Source organism: Pseudopipra pipra, chromosome 4 (assembly GCF_036250125.1).
Source record: "Pseudopipra pipra isolate bDixPip1 chromosome 4, bDixPip1.hap1, whole genome shotgun sequence".
Taxonomy (NCBI): domain Eukaryota; kingdom Metazoa; phylum Chordata; class Aves; order Passeriformes; family Pipridae; genus Pseudopipra; species Pseudopipra pipra.
Genome location: NC_087552.1, coordinates 971457 through 987555, shown reverse-complemented (window position 1 = coordinate 987555; position 16099 = coordinate 971457). Strand labels below are relative to the sequence as shown.

General features: G+C 50.2%; 2 long non-coding RNA genes across 4 annotated transcripts in view; one reads left to right on the top strand and one right to left on the bottom strand.

Annotated features, from left to right (window-relative positions):
• LOC135412596 (uncharacterized) overlaps positions 1-16099 on the bottom strand; it is a 68597-nt gene that overhangs the window by 16185 nt on the left and 36313 nt on the right. For 2 of the 3 annotated variants that reach the window (XR_010429762.1, XR_010429761.1), the window contains 3 exons: positions 11543-11686; positions 6962-8565; positions 330-404 (listed from right to left, as the gene is read on the bottom strand). This is a non-coding gene — a long non-coding RNA (uncharacterized LOC135412596). The remainder of the gene's footprint in view (positions 1-329; positions 405-6961; positions 8566-11542; positions 11687-16099) is intronic. The other variant, XR_010429763.1, reaches the window with a different exon arrangement.
• Positions 11040-13027, top strand: LOC135412598 (uncharacterized). Its single transcript, XR_010429765.1, has 3 exons — positions 11040-11274; positions 11459-11605; positions 12753-13027. It is a non-coding gene; the product is annotated as an uncharacterized LOC135412598 (long non-coding RNA).

Sequence of the window (16099 nt, the reverse complement as noted above, 5' to 3'; positions counted from 1 at the left end):
AGTAAGTGCTTAAATTGTTTGGGCCTTTTTTAAAAGTAAAATCATTGCTTAATCAGGTGGCAGTATGAAGAACAGCAGGAAAGACAGACATAAATGGTACTCATGAGCTTTGCAGGGATGTTTTTACTCTAACTCTGAGCATAAGTGGGGCACAGTAAGAGTGGTGGGCAGCTGCCGGGCTTGGAAAGTCAATTTTACCAACACCTTTCTTAAGAGCCCTGGCACAGGTGACAGCTTCAGTACCCAGGTGTCCAGCAAGCACCAGTGCCACCCCCAGGGAGCTGGTGACAGTTTGCCCACCCCTGCTTGGACAAGGCAGACCTACTTACTTATATCTGCTTGAACCTCTTCCCCGTTGCTGTCAGCTGTCCCACGAGGCTGCTTTTCTTTGGAAGCGTTGGATCCTGCAGGAGAGAGCGAAGGGGACAGTGGAGGAGGAGTGGTGTCAGTTGTGTATGTGGCTTTGTTGTGTATGGCAAACCTGGAAAGCTGATGTGCCCTGTAGGGTTGGACCAGTGGGGACATTGCTCCTCCCTCCCCGTGGCCTCTTGGGTGACCTGTGACCCTGCAGTCTGCTCCACACACCTTTCACTGCCCCAGCTGCTTTTACTTTACTGACTTGTGGGAGCTGTTCTGCGAGGTCTCTGCAAATGCTGAGGGCAGAATGAGCAGGTATTCCTGCAAGTTGGCCAGATCGTACCTGAGGAGGCACGTGGGCCTCTAGAGAAACAGGGAAGGGGGACGGAGAAAGGCAGGTGGGAAAAGGTAAAGGAACCTTTTCCTTGCATGATGAGACAAAATCACACGAAAAATAAACTCAGCCTCAGTATGTGAAAGCAGAAAGCACGTGAGGGATGGTGTGGCCTGACTCCAATCGGTGCCCTCCCCAAAAGGTGGGATGCCACAACATGGTTTGTGTTGCCATTCTCTGCAGTGTTATGCTTGGGAAGTTCAGCCCTTTGGATGCAGCTCCAAAATGTTGAACATTGCAAGAAATGAAGGAAGAGATAACTAGGTGGGGTAGGGAGTTCAGGATGCAGACACACTGGCTACTAACAGGTTTTAAAGCAACCTGCATGGCACAATTGTGCATGGAACAGCCTCACCAGTGCCCCTTTGCAGAACTGGGTGTTGGGAAGTGGTTCCCTGCCATGTTCACCTGGCATGCTGATCCAGCTAAATTGACTTCTGAAAGCCCACAGGCCTCTCTGTGGAGGCAGATGGTGAATCTGTCACTACATAGGTAGTTGTGGCACGTACAAGCTGCTCTACTACTTCTATAGCCCTGTTGTGCAGGCTGTGGGTTTTACTGTACATACCCAGCTCCTTTGCTCCAAGAAGCAGGTGCTAGAACATGACATTTATTTGAACTGACATTTCAGAAACAAGAACTGGGGCTGGGCAAGCCTGTGATCACCTCCTATCACTTCTATTAAAACTCAATAATCTTATGACACTGTTCTTGATGAAGGACATCCTACTGGGAGCAAATGGTGATGCAATGGCTTTGAACCCTGAGGCTCACGTGAAGGTCAGGCCAAGGCCCAAAATACCACTGGTGCAGTGCTGTGCCTCGGGGCTGGAAGTGTCACAGCCATGCAGGGAGGGGACAGTCAGCGGTCATTAAGGGCTGCTGGCAGGACACTTTACAACTCCCGGGGCAGACAGCCTCTTGATTGAGGGAGATAGAGTGCCAGTCAGGAAGGGACGTGGCTCTTCGGGCTGCTGCCTGTACACATGGGAAGGTCCCTGAGAAAGCACGTGCTCCAGGGTCAGTGTTACAGAGGGGCCTCAGACCGGCCCCGGGACAGCGAGTGACAGATGAGCTCAGCACCAAGAACATGAATTAGCCCTGATGGTTGGTGAGACCTGAGGCACAGGACAGCTGGGACACCCCAGCCATGTGAGCAGGCACAGCCCCTGCACCCAGATCATATCTCTGTGCTGACCTGGTGTCCAGGCTACGTGACAGTCCAGGGGAACAGAGGGGCTTCCCAGCTCCCAGGGCTGACGCCGAGCGCACGGGTCACAACATCGGGCCGTGCTACAGCAGTGAGCCACTTCTGACTCTTCTGTTCCTGTGTCTCCACTTAGGCACGGGAAGAACAGTCTGACTTTTATGCAAGTCCCTGGCTGTGCCTGGAAGTGTCACCATGAAAATGAACAGGGCAGCATGGATATGTGTCCAGCTCAGCAGTCTGCCCTCATCAAAGACAGCACAGGAGAACTATGCCCCATCATCACACAGGGAAAGAAAAAGCTCTCATCTGAGTTTCACCACCAAAGAGGGGTTCCCATAGCTTCCTGCTGAGTTCTCTGGTGCAGCCGGGGCTCTAGGCAGGGCAGGGAATCCTAAACACCCTGCCTTACACCAGGGAGCCATGTGGTGAGACCAAGGAAGGCAAATTCTGCATCCACAACAGGGAACCACCTTGCTCTCGGGCTTCTTGGCTCTACATTTGAGCCAGGTAGAGGCCAAAGACAGAGCTGGTGCTTATGCCCTCAATTCTGTTTGTCCTAGTTTTCCAAATGGTGGAAGTGCACAAGTCTAAGGAGAAGCTTTGCTAGCACTTGCATGACTTAATCTGCTTCTTGAAATCCCAATCACCCGTTCCTCCCTTGCAGACAGATTTACTGCCTACATCTGAACATGCTCCCATGGAAGTTGCCTGAAAGAACTTTCTTATTCATTCTGTACCTGACTTACTCCGAATTTCAGCCTGTCCTGTCTATTCTTACCTCCTCTTTCAGAACAAAGTGCAAAGTGGAACAAAGTGTCTGCACAGCTGCTATTTGCAGCTTAAGACACAAAGTAGGTGCACAGTGGGAGGATCTCTGCTGCCTCGGTGGCAGAGGGGCCACATTGCTGCACACTCACATGTCCCACTCTACAGGTTCCCCCTGTGGGGTGGGCTTACACCTGTAAATCCATCACGGATTTGGACATGGCACTGGATAAAGAACTTCCCTCCCCAGGGACACATATGGTCCAAAGGTAAAAGAGAAACAAGGCTTCCCCTCTAAGTAGGGGAGTCCTGAGACGCTCAGGTTTAAGCCATTAGCACAAGCCCTCCTGGAGCTTGTTTGGTGACACAATCTCCCTGCTGAACTTTCTCAATGACACTCAATCTAAACTGAGTCTGGGCCTGCGGGTTTGCTGCAGGCTGCATTCTTCTCCCGGCGGCTCGGGGGGACACGAGTGAGTCTGGAAGGGAGAAAGATGCCAAAGCGATTATTTAGCCCTTGCTAACACTCCAGCATGGTTCTGTATCCATCTGTGCCTGCCACAGTGGTCCCAGGGCTTTGCTCTCAGACACCATGACGCTTGCAGAGCCCCACTGTGGCCCCCAGATGCCGTAGCGTACCCACAAATGAACCAAACCAGCCAGAATCACAGACTTGCAGAGCTCCACTAGGGCCACCAGATGTCATGGTGTGCCCACAAATGAACCAAACCAGCCAGAATCACAGTCACAGACGCACAGACTGGCAGCTCGAGTGTGGCCACCAGATGTCATGGTGTACCCACGGATGGACCAAACCCAGCCAGAGCTACAGGCTGGAACACAAGTGTTGTGGCTGCTGAGGTTACACGCAGGGAAGGGTTTCCAAGGCATGGCTCTGCATCCATCTGAGCCTGCCACAGTGATCCTGGGGAATGCTTTGCTACCAGACATCCCAGAACTCACTGAGCTCAAGTGTAGCCACCAGATGTCATGGCCAGCCAGAGCTGCAGCTTTGGAATCCAAGCGCTGCAGATGCAGAGGTTACATGAATGGAATGGTTTCCACACTAACTAGATGGTTGCTTTTGGTTTTAAACAGAGCTGTTGGCAAACAGCTGTAATATAACTTACTGTCCTGCTACCTAAGTTTGGTAATCCTCAACCTGAAATAGTTCCAGTAGCTGGCTCAGTGTCAGGACATAAGTTTATTTGAAACAAGGGAAAAACACTTCCTCAGGTGGCTAGAGAAGAGAGCAGCTGGTAGGATGCCTGGTGAGGAGCAAAGGGCTTCTCGGGCCTGTCACAGCCACGAGTGAGTACAGGAATATGGGGGCTGCCAGGGGTCTGAATTACTGCAGCTGCTGCTGGGAGGAGGCAGTTGGTTTTGGCCCAGAGGAGCAAGCAAAGACAGCAGGTATGGCACTCCAAGGTGACAGCAGCAAGATGCAGGTTAGTTCTCCCCTGCTCCCTCCTGCAAAGCTGCCCCAGAGGCTGCATAAGGGCTGGGGTTGCTGCAGCAGAGGTGAGGACAGAGCAGGCTCTAACACAGTATCTGTGAGGGCACTTTATCACTAGGAATGGATGAGGCTGTGTCAGCCTGCCCAGACGTACAGGCATATGCCAAAGGTAGAGTGGAAACACGCCAGGCTCACTCATCGCTCCAGGAAATCCGCTTGGATAAGAACAAACTTTCTCTGTTGTTTTTTTTTAAATCTCTCAGACACCTACACTCAACTTGTCATCAGCTGTCTGGAGCCAATGCTATCTTGCACGCCACATGCTTCACTGGGAAGGAAGGGGGTGATGGTTAGGCAACCTATACAAGGCTTCTCCTCTGAGCAGCTCAGCTGCAGGTACCCCATTACTCACTCCTCTTGCTGGCAGGCCCCAGGCATAGCTGACCCCCTCTGGACACACTCCCATGTGTGGGAAACAGTCCACAGCAGTGTCTGCACTGGGTGCAGCTGTGTCAGATGCCCCCTCCCCAAGGCTGAGCACTAGCTGTGCTCTCTGAGGCACTCACATCAGCTCTGTACTCCCTGACCTGGCCACCTAGAGTGGAGTGCCCCTGCTCTGCACACAGGGCGTGCGAGGGCCTGGGCCGGGCCTGGTGCTTGGGGTGAAGGGCTCTGATGTCACAACTGTGGGACTTGAGACCATTTCCCGGCAGTTTCATGTACACTTGAGTCACTCTGCCCTTTGCTCTAGAAACCTCCTGTTTGACCTCAACAGAAAAGACCAAGTGAGAAATTTCCCCCATTTCTGCTCATACCCCTGCAATGCAGCGTTTACAATGGGGTGGTATGCAGAAATTTTCTTCTGGCTTCACCTCTGGTTTAAATGTTCCTGGTGACACTCCCAGCTCCTCATCAGAGGTTTGTGCAGACTTCTGATTGTGCAGATAACTGTTATTCCTTCTTCCCAGTTGCTTCATGGTATGCAACAGGACATTAGTCAAAACAGTCGTTCCTCAGGTAACATGCTTTTTGACCTGTCTACAAATATCTGTTACCTGCAGATTTTCTGCTGTATTTCCCTGAAGAATGTCCCAACTGAAATGTCAGGATAACAGGATGGATGATGTAGCACATCTTTTCATCTCTGAGATGACAGGACTGACAGCAGTCCTATAAGTCAATGTGAGACCAGGATCTGCACAGAGGATCTTTGCTTTTTCCCAAAGCCCTTCCCTACGTCCAGTCCCCCCTGCCAATAGTGGAAAGCAGTGCTGCTTTCCTTGGAGGATGGTACCAAAGATGTGCTCCCAGTGCCTGCTGTGCCTGGCATTCAGCTGTGTGTGTGAGCTGGCTGAGGCCTGGGGGCTGCCTCAACTGTCTGCTCCCGTCTGGTGCCCTGACCCAGACCTGCCAGAGGCCAAAATGCTGCCTGGGAGGAAGGAGCCCATGCTCAGCTTCTCCCTGCATCTCTAGCTGTGGTTTTCCAGGCAGATTTCCAGGTGTGTGTGTGTATGTCTTGCATCCAGGCCTCCAAAGAACCCCCCAAGTCTCAGATTCCCCAGGAAAGAAAGAGAGGAAGGGAAATCCCCCTTTGAAATGGCTTCTCTCTCAAGAGGTGTCAAACAAAGAGACCAAGGGGACAATGCATGGCTCTGCACAGTCTCTTGGCAAATGAACAGAGATAACTTGGAAGCTGTGCTTCTGTTTTGCTCCCTTTCTTTCCGTTTGTTTTCCATTTCTACACTATCAAGGTAACTTTTGGCAAAACAAAACTGAGCAAACCCTCTGGCTCACAGCAGGCAGAAGGCGGCACAGACTCAGCTGCCAGGATGGATTGTGCCAGTTGCAGAAGTCAGGCCTCACTCCCCCAGTTGAAAAATTAAAAACGAATTAAACATGCAGCAGGTGTTAATGGAAGGCACGAACCAGCTGGCAAACCACAAGCCTTGGAAAAGGTACAAACCAAATGCAGACAGGAAATCCCCCACCCAGCCAGGACCTGGAAGTTGTCTACACCTGAAGGAGCAGTAAGTGGGGGTGGTTTACTTTAGGTCGATTATTTGCAGATGACTGAGCGTGAGTGACGTTTGTTCCCTTAGTTCTACAGCAGTATTATCAAACGAGTGAAAAACCAGCCCTTGCTAATTCCTGTGACCCCTTTCCTCTGAATGGTTGCTTCTCTCCCCTCTGAAGACCTGATCCTGACCTCCTTGAGTCACTGGCACTTAATCATGATGTAGGTGTCAAAGGAGCACTCCTGCCAGACAGTCTCTACACAGCTGGTCCCAGTTTTAGGGCTTTCAGGCCTGGTTGAGGGATGAGGAAAGGGAATTATGTCCATGAGCTGCAAGGAAGGCTAAATTTCTTGGTGGAACCGGACTGCAGTGTTTCAAGGATTGCTGCTTACATAAAGTGTGTTGGGTACCACCTTTACTATTCCCTCATGGAGATCCAAAAGCTGAAAAGATTACAGGGCAACAGCCAGAGGTGGGGATTTTACAGATAAGGCAAAACAGTCTTAAACATGGCCAATACTCACAAAGAGGAAGCTGGCTGAGACAACAGACCCATACTTTTCTCTCTGGAAGGCCAGCCCACCTGGCCTGAATCTTTGCTAGAGTTATACACCTTTTTTGAAACCCACCCCCCACCCTTGTGAGCAGTCCATTTTTCATTTCCCCATTCCCCCCCCTCCCCTGCCCCGCATGCCCTCGTTACTCCGCGCTGGCTCCAGATAACTCTACGTGTATTTATCTCGCAGAAACAATCCATCACTTACGTTTGCTGCTTTATTGACCTTCTCCCATGTGGCACCTGGCTCCACTGCAGCTCGCTGTGGTGCGTGACCCACCCGTCCTCCTGCAGACTCTGCCACGGCTCAGGCCCTGCAACACAACGGGGAAGGACTGTCCTCACAGGGGCCACTTACTCCTTTGGCTGGGAAATGGGAATTCATTTCAACTGTCTGCTGGCAAAGATGGACTGGGCTGGGTGAATTTTGGAGTTCTCTGTCTAGTGGCAGAGATGGGACACAAAACTGATCACAGAGACACTAAACATGCACATTTCCACATGGATTTTTTTTTGGCAGAGAAACCACTTGTTATAAATAGAGGGAAAAGAATAACTCAAGGCCTCTGAGAGGCTGTGGCAGTGACAAGCTCTGTTCCTAAAAGAGGTATGAGCTTGTTATCTAATTCTTAGTGTACCAAGGGAGCATATTTACATTGCAAAGTGTTCCTGAATTAGTAAGTATTTTTAAAGCTTTCCAAATAAACTTCAAAGCAGGAGCACTTCCCTTTGGTAGGGAAGGGCTGGCTGTGAGTGGGAGCTCTGAATGTCACCTGCTAACCACTTCCTTCCTGCCATCAGAACTCTCCCCACGGGTGGGCTTCTCCTGCCTTTTTTTTGTCCTACCAGAAAAGCCTCGTGAAACACAAGAAGGCTCCAGAGGGGGCTCAGAGTAGGCTGCTGTTCATCACCTCTCTCCCAGTCAGTATTACTCGTTTTAGAAGCAGGACTACTACAAGAGGCAGAGGGCTCAGCTCCTTGGCAGCCTGTGGAAGCTGTGGAGCAGCCATTAGATGCAAGGAAAGGCAGGCATCAGCAGAAGTTGCTCAGGGGCTCCCAGCCTGCTGTCCCCATCCCCACCACATTTCCCAGGGCAGGGTCAGACTGCAGGGTTTAACTGGACACCCAGTGTCGTTACAGAAACACGTGTCTTTGGGAAACACGACTGACCCTCTGGAACTGACACACCATGAAGGTGAATTCAAGAAAAGCAACCACACATGGCAAATACTTGGGCAATTTCCTCTTGGTACATAATTGCTTGTTTTGTGACCTAAAAACCAGTATTCTTTACAGTCCTTCACAGGGGACAGGTTACCGAAACTATTTATAGCTGCTCTGATCCCTTCTGCAGTGGAGGTGGTGATACATTGATCAACCAGACGTGACATAATTCCTGATGCTGCCATCCCCAGCAATGCCTCGTGTGACCTACTCCTCAGTGTTGCCGTGGGCACACGTTATCAGCCCCATCTATTGCAGACGTGGAAGAGGTCCCTCCCTAGCAGAGGCCGCTTGGGAAATGCAGGATACCAGGCATGCTCCATTGTGTCATTGGCCCTTGATGAGGGGGTGAGGGAAGTCCATCTCAGCAGTACTTTTCCACTTGCTTTCCTACCCAGGAGCTGGTAGCGGGGCTGTTGCGACACGGGAGCTTCACATGTCACACGGAGGAGCTCCAGTGAGGCTGATCCTTGCAGAGCCAGAGGTCACATGTGGCCTGGAATTCCTCAGTAGTTTGGTGGTGCTAATGCACAGGGAGTTATTCTCAGGGATGAGAGCTCTCAGGTGTTCCTTCCTTCCAGAAAGCACCTGCAATTCAATTGCAATGACTCTAGATAATACATATTCAATGGTTTGTGTTAATAGTCATTGCAAATGTCTGAAAACCAAGAAGGTTGAAGTATGTGGAGCCTCTTTTCAATCAGCAGTGACTTTGTAGCTTTTTCCATGGTTGGATAGGAGCAAAAGTCTGGCAATTTCCCATGGAATGGGAATTATAAAGAACACAAACCTGCTGTTTTGATAATGCAACTGCTTTGTTGCCATAACATTTGTGTTTCCTTTTGACAATGGTGACAATACTTTTATGTCAAAAGGCAGTGATGACACATTGCATTTAAGATGGTCATAAACACAACCAGAAAAGCAAATTGTAACACAAAGAAACCCATGGAAAATACAGGTATTCTTTGGAGGTAGGATAAGGGAAGGGGAGCAGTCCCCACGGAAAAGAAACCTGAAGGAAAGAAAGAGGGAGAATACCCTGCAGAGGAGCATGGCTGGGAAGCCAAGAGGCTGTCTGAGGAGCAGAGGCACCACACCTGGGCACCACTGGTGCTCAGGTCCAAGGAGGCTGAGGATGTCTGGAGGCCTGGGACAAGCTGCTTTCTGCACCATGCCCTACTGGAATGAGCTAGTCAGATTTTGATCCAAGGCAAAAGAAACCTGGAAAAGGCTCCCACTCTTAGAGATTGTATTACCACTGCAACAGTGAGAATTAACCTGGCACTTCCCCCATGGATCATCAGCTTATGAAATCTTGGCCTTTTCAAAGTCTGTAATACCATTTGAGCCCCTACCACAGTTTTATTATAAAGAACTTACAGTTACATATACAGGGAAATCCCTCTGTCTCCTGCCTAAGAAATCACGTGACATATAAACAAAAGAGCCTCCAAGCAGAGCATCTGAAACAAACTTTGCTAAGTGGCCTGTTCCTCAAAAATTCCACTTCCCATAAATATTTTCTTCTCTCATTTCCTGTGTTCTACTTGTTACGTTGTTTAAGTCAAATCACTGTGTGGCAATTGCTCAGAAACAGAAGGTGACTGTAAGTGCCCCAGGAGCAAGTGCAACTGCATGGATGAGAAGGACAAGTCAGTGATCATGGAAACCACTGATATGGCAAAGTGCAAACTGATAAAACAATATAAAATCCTCTCCTTTCCTGACTGGCAACAGCCTCCTCAGTTAAACTGGCCTTTAACATGGGTGCTTTAGGAAGGGTTTCTTTAAAGACCAGAGGGCACAGGTTTGGCCTAACGTGGCTGTCCATGACTCAGGGCCTCTGACGTCATTCTGCTCTTGGCAGGAAAAGAGAGAAAGGGCAGTGAGTTCAGATAGGACTGAGGTAGCTTCTAACTTAACATGGGACATGTGCCACCCACCAAACCTGGGTAAGGCAGAGGCACCCAGATGCCCCTGGAGTAACGTCTGCAAGCACAATCAGGGGGAACAGCATCTCTAGAGTAACTCCTCTCTCTCCGGTCCCCAGGATGTCAGGGCCTTCTTCTGTTGTCATCCTTGCTTCCAGTGGTTTCCCTTCTCCCTTTTTCATGAAGCAGCATTTTCCCCCTCACATCAACACATCCTCTGCAGCCCGCAGGCAGCATCAAAGAAAGCCAGGACAAGCTGTGGCCTGTCCCCAGGAATGCCATCCCCAGGCAGAGGAGCAGCGGGAGGCACACGGGGCTGACCTCGCTGGAGGAGGCAGGGAGCTGCACAAGATAAAATGCACCTGTTTTATTGAAGGCGTGTTTACACTGAGGATCAGATCCTGCCTTGCTCTGCTAAAACCGTACAGTGGAGTGGCTTTTCTGGAACAGCTCCTGAATGGGCTTGTCCAAACAGCAGCAGGGGAACATCAAAAGGTGCAGCGATCACCCGCAGATAAGCACCCAACTGTCTGATCCTGAGTGCCCCCGGGCACGGCTCAGCAGCTTGTCTGCCCTCCATGAGCTCTCTGTATGGCCCTCCCCTGTACCAGAGCCTCTTTCTGCAGTGACTGCTCCACACCTGTGGCAGAGGAGAACTGACTGCCAGTCACAAAGCTCTGATCTCCAAAGAATAGTTAGTTACTGGCCAGATAACTCTCGGTGGGAAGCCCTTTGGACAGAGAAAGGAATGGGAACACAAGCTTGGGTCAGTGCTCGAGCAAGCAAGTCCCTGCTGCAGTGACCCAGCCACAGTGGGAAGTGTGTTTGCATCAACCATGGCTCAGTAATTATAGCAACAGATGACTCGAGATCAAAGTGTGCTTGTGAATGATGTGGCGAAGTAAATCGATGGAAATCTGAGCTTTTTTATCTCTGGATCTGTCTTTAATGCTGACTTCTGTCCAGCTTTAACCTGCCCTGGGAAAGCATCTCAGCTGGCAATGTGGCAGCGCTGGCCCGGGCACACCCTGCAGGCCACCCGGCTCCCCCAGGGCTCCTGCCCTGTGCCCAGTGTGCCTGGGGCCAGCAGGGTGCCTGTGGGGCCAGCAGGGTGCCTGTGGGGCCAGCAGGGTGCCTGTGGCACTGGGCAGACACTGGGCTCTGGGGCTGAGCACGGGGTTCTGTCCCTGCAGAAGGGCACGTTTGCTGTCACAGGGAGTCAGCAGAGCCAGGTGCCCGGGAGCCTTGTGCTGACATGCCAAGGTGCTGCTGGTGGTTGCTGCTTCCAGGGGCTGCCCCTCCCATTATGAACACCCCAGGAGGCATCTGCTCCTCCACTGGATGCAGCCCAAGTGCTCCAGAGGTAGGTTCTGACCCAACTGCTCCCAGCCTTGCCCACCCACAAGGCTAAAGCCCAAAGAAGGTTGGACAGGACAGCCCCTTCCTTCAGGGTGAGACAGCCCACAGAAACCATGGCTGGGCAGCACATGGGAAGGGTACCATTTGCACAGCCCTGTGAATAAATCCCACGATCACCCTTCACCTAGGTTGGATCTGCCTCCTGTCTGTCGCATATGCTCCCATCAGCTTCTCTCCTGTGTTTATCCTGAATTCTGGACAGAGTTAATTACCTTGCTAGGATGCTGAGCTCCAGCCACTGCCCACACCAGATGTTCTCCTGGTGCCAACCATCGGTAAGTGCTCCACTGGGATTGTGTCATCTCTGCTCTGGTTCTCCAACAGGGCTTAGCAGAAGTGAGGCAGGGAGAGGTTTCCTAAATGTGAGACACAAAGAAAGAAGTTATTTCACACACTGGTCTCTCCTGTGGTTGCACACTGGCTCCAGACACCTTTCCTGCATGGTTCCTGGTGTTTGAGTCAAAAGTGGCAGAGTGTGGAGAGAAGGCCAGGGTGGCTATGGGTTAGGTGCAGAGAACAACTCCTGACTTAAAAAGTGTTCCCCAGGTGTCTCCGAGACAGTCTTGATCTCTGTTGGTGATCTCTGCTGCTTTAATTTGCTGGTTTAATTCCACAGGCAGTGCCTCCTGCACAGTCACCATGTGGCCCATGTTGGGTTAAGTTTAGAGCTGCCCCCCGGGATTAGGCACCGATGCCACCTATACATGAGATTTCCCAAATCACATCAATCATCGGGGTTTTTCCTTGCTTATGCTGAGATGCTGTGCTGCTCCTACAGGATGATTTCTCAATAGAGCAGAGAGGCTTAATTATTGGGTTGCAAAGTTCCCAAGGGTCTTATGAAAGTTGAACTGGAAGAGCGAAGTATCATGACATACTGGGACTCCTTAAACCGTGATAAGTTGTTACCCAAAAATTTGCTGTGATCCAGGGGAAGTCTGTCCCCTAAACCAGCTGCCCAACGTGCATGTGTTTTGGTTGTTATCATCAAAGTCCACGAGATGAACACGCAATTCATTATCATTTAGGGTAGTGCTTTGAATGTTATCATTTCAGCTTCTTAGAAGGTTAATCTTTCTGTCCCTGGGATCACATCTTCCCGATGAGGAACAATTAGAGTATCCTGTGGTGAAACACTGGATTATTATTAATGAAACCTATGCTGCCCTGGAGTTTTAATTGACTCAAGCGTTTAAACACAAGCCTGACTTAAAACATGTGGGCACTCTCATTCCTGCCACAGGAGCTACCAATGCTTTTCATACACTGCCGAGAAATGTTAACTATTAAAACCAGGTTTGATTATTTATTAACCTTAGTTCCTCACATGTCATACCCCAAACCCCTCATCAGAAAGTGCTGAGCACTTAATGTGCCCTTGAAACTAAGCAGGAGTTTAACTACATCTTTCTTTCCCTTAAGTCTTGCAGGAAGAAATGTCTGGATTCTGTCAGTGCAACAGCTATCCACCTTTCCAATTCTCCTTTCCCACTGCAAGCTCTTGGATGGAGACAAAAAGTTTCCAGGCCCAGCCCCTTTGTGCTGCCTGTGTGTGCGACCAGGATACAGCTGCCTCTCAGTTCTGCATGGAGACTCCCAGCTATTCCCACAGGACTGGCTGAATTTCCCAGGCCATGTGCTGGAGCAGATGCAAGCTGCTTGCACAGAAAGGAGCGGAGCTGGCTGGATTTGGATCTTGCTGGCACTGGTTGCTGCCAATGGCTGTCAATGAGGAGCAGTTCATGCAATTCCCATCTGCTGCCCCGCTAAATGTCATGGTCCAGGAATGCAGCTACTGCTCAGGCAGTTGCCAGCTGGCCACAGCAACTGCAGGTGTGTATCTTTTTATTTGTTTATATATGTAAATCGAGTCCAAAGTCTCAAACGATTAAGTCATGCGATGCAAGGCATGTGACAGTGGTTAATAGTGAAGGGCAGACAAGGGTGACAGCAGGAAAGCATTTCAAAGTGGCAGCTGTGAGGTAAATCATATTGGAATTGGGTAACCTGGATTTAGGGGAGAGGTTGGAAAGGAAGGGCGTAGCACTGGGAGAGGAGCTCTTTCTTTTTTTTTCTCTGTGGAGGGCCCTGGTACAGAGGCTTCGGCCCTGATTTTTGTTTTACCTCTGCTACTGCAGTGCTGATGTGCACCCACCAGCCTCATCAGAGAGGGGCCTGACTGACACCTAGAGAAGCCACAAAGTACTGGGGCTGGCTGCAGGTTTTGGGATATGCTCTTGGTACCAGCGGAGGCTCTCCCTCTTCCCTCTCCCTCTTCCAATTCCTCTCCCTCTCCCTCCCTCTCTCCTTTTCCTGGGCTCTCCGCAGCACATGAGACAGGGCAGAGAGATGAATGAAATGGGCTGATGGATGAAGGAACTCTGCTGGACTCACGCTGGATCACACAGGATGTGGAAGATGCCCAGCTGAATGGCAACTGGATCTGACCCCGTAATTACCACTGCCACCACGTGTCTGAGCTGCAGCTGAGTGCACAAACAAAGCACTTGCCCATGCACTGACTGTTCTTCACATTAAGTGTTCCTGGGTCCTGGCCTTTTAAAAAAGAACATAAAACCTGGTCTGATCCTCCTGGAGCTGAGTAGGGACCTCTGTACGGACTTCAGGAGAGCTGTACCCTGACATACAACTAGCCTTGTGGCAGACATCAAATGATGTTGTTCCCCAGCAGTCTGCTGATGTTATCACCCTTTCTTTGAGGAGTGAGAACAACAAGATCCTACAATGACAAACCACAGTGTTTGTTGTGGTACCAGACAGGTAAAAAAAAAAAAAGAAAATAAAAGAAACCTTCCCAAATAATTACAAAAAAAGAGTACATTTCATGTCTCATGTCCTTTGTGTTTTTCATGGACCAAGCACCTTACAGACAATTTGCTCATGATCTGCCATACAAAGGGGACAAGGAACCATGATGGAACACAGACATAAGCCAACTGGAGAGGAGAACAGCACCATTACAGGGGAATCATTATCTTACACATGAAACTCTAAATCAGCACCACATTTCAGGCTCACAATTCCAGGGAACAAGGAAAAGCTTGTTTTACATTAAGTTTCTTGCTGGTGGGTGCTTTCACACAGAGACTAAATGTTGTTTAAAGCACTGCCACACGGAAAGCTCTGCAACAATCAGAAGTTGTTTCACCTTCACCCACTGTTGGTTTGACAGGAATGAAGGATTTGCATTTTTGCTACAAGTATTTTTCTTCTAGGTATAAGGCTTCTACAAAACCAGCACAATGAATTAGGTTTGAGTCTCTGATAAGCAGGAGTGTCAAATATTACAGGCTGTTGTGGCTTTGGGTATTGTTTGGTTTTTTTTCTTCGAATTCATCAAATTCTCTGAGGTTTTGAGTCTATAATAAACCAGCCAGGTGGATACAAAACTTGTCAGAGACCAAACTTGTGCCTAAAAGCAAAGGGAGAGTCGGAGCTGTGCACGCACCCAGCAGGATGAACCCTGCCGTGGCCCTTCAGCCACTGCAGGTCTAGAAAGATGCCAAGAGGGTTGAGCAATGTGCCCTTAGACTTCTGTGCCCTGTCATCACGAGGCCGTATGATTTCACTCAATTACCGAGTCCTAACAGGCGCGTGGCACCTCGGCCTGACTGGCCGTTGGCTTTTCCAGAGTTGCTAGAGGGGGGAAAGGATTTTTCCATCCATGCTATTTGCTTGTTATTCCACTGTGAACTCCCCCAACTCCCTGGTGTCAAAACACCTGGCAGTGCTGCTTGTTTGTCCTGTTACTCCGAGTGCCGTGGCGGGTGGGAATTTGGCTGGCCCTGGGAAAGGAGCCACATCAAACACCTGGGCTCTGAGTCCCATGGGGATTGTGCTGCCTGGTTACTTGGGAAGATGATCCTCCAAGAAGATGTCGCTGCACTGATGGGGATGACGGGAAGGATCTCTACAAATGCTACAGGGTCAGTGTGAGGAGCACAGTGACTCTGGATAACACCCCGGTACCTCCAGTACTGGCCACACTTGGCTTTGGAGAAGTGAGCTGTAAGTCTGAAGGAAGAACCACACAGCAGGGAAGTGCTACATCCCTGTGTGCATCCCCAGGTCTGGGTGCCCTGTTCTCATGGTTATCAGAAGGCCCACAAACTCTACCAGGTCAGCTGCAGCCCCTGCTACTGTACAGCCTCACACAGAGAAACTCTACCAGCAAATCCAGTTCTGTCCCTGGAAAAACGTGAGTGGAGCAGTGCTATAGACCATACTTCAGGGTGGAGACTCTTCTCCTCAAACCAGCTGCAATTGTTTGTTGTGTAATGGTGCCAATGAAGTTTTGTAACTCCCTCACATACTGGGAGGATTCACTTGATCATAAGAGCAATTTCACTTTCTGGCATCTACCATCCATCAGAAATTCCAGGCCAGAACTTTAAAGAGCAACTAATGACTTAGGATCTTATGACTGCTAAACGTTTCGACTGAGGTACCTCAGCAGGCAGGTACAGTCCTCCTCCTGAAACCTCCTCCTCAGAACAGGCATCAAAACTGTGGCTCGCTCCAAAAGCCCCACCTAGGCTAACAGTTGTCCCAGACAAGTCACAGAAGCTCCTTCTGAACCAAAATGTCAGCTCCAGCTCCCAGATGAATCTCTGTGCAGGATTTCAGGGAGCACACGCACCCTTCCCTCAGTTCTGGGAAGTTTTAGGTGCAGCAGAGCCACAGGCACGTGGGGCACAGCTTAGGAACACTCGAGGCCACCTGTGGCCACAAGGCCTGGCAGTGCTGAC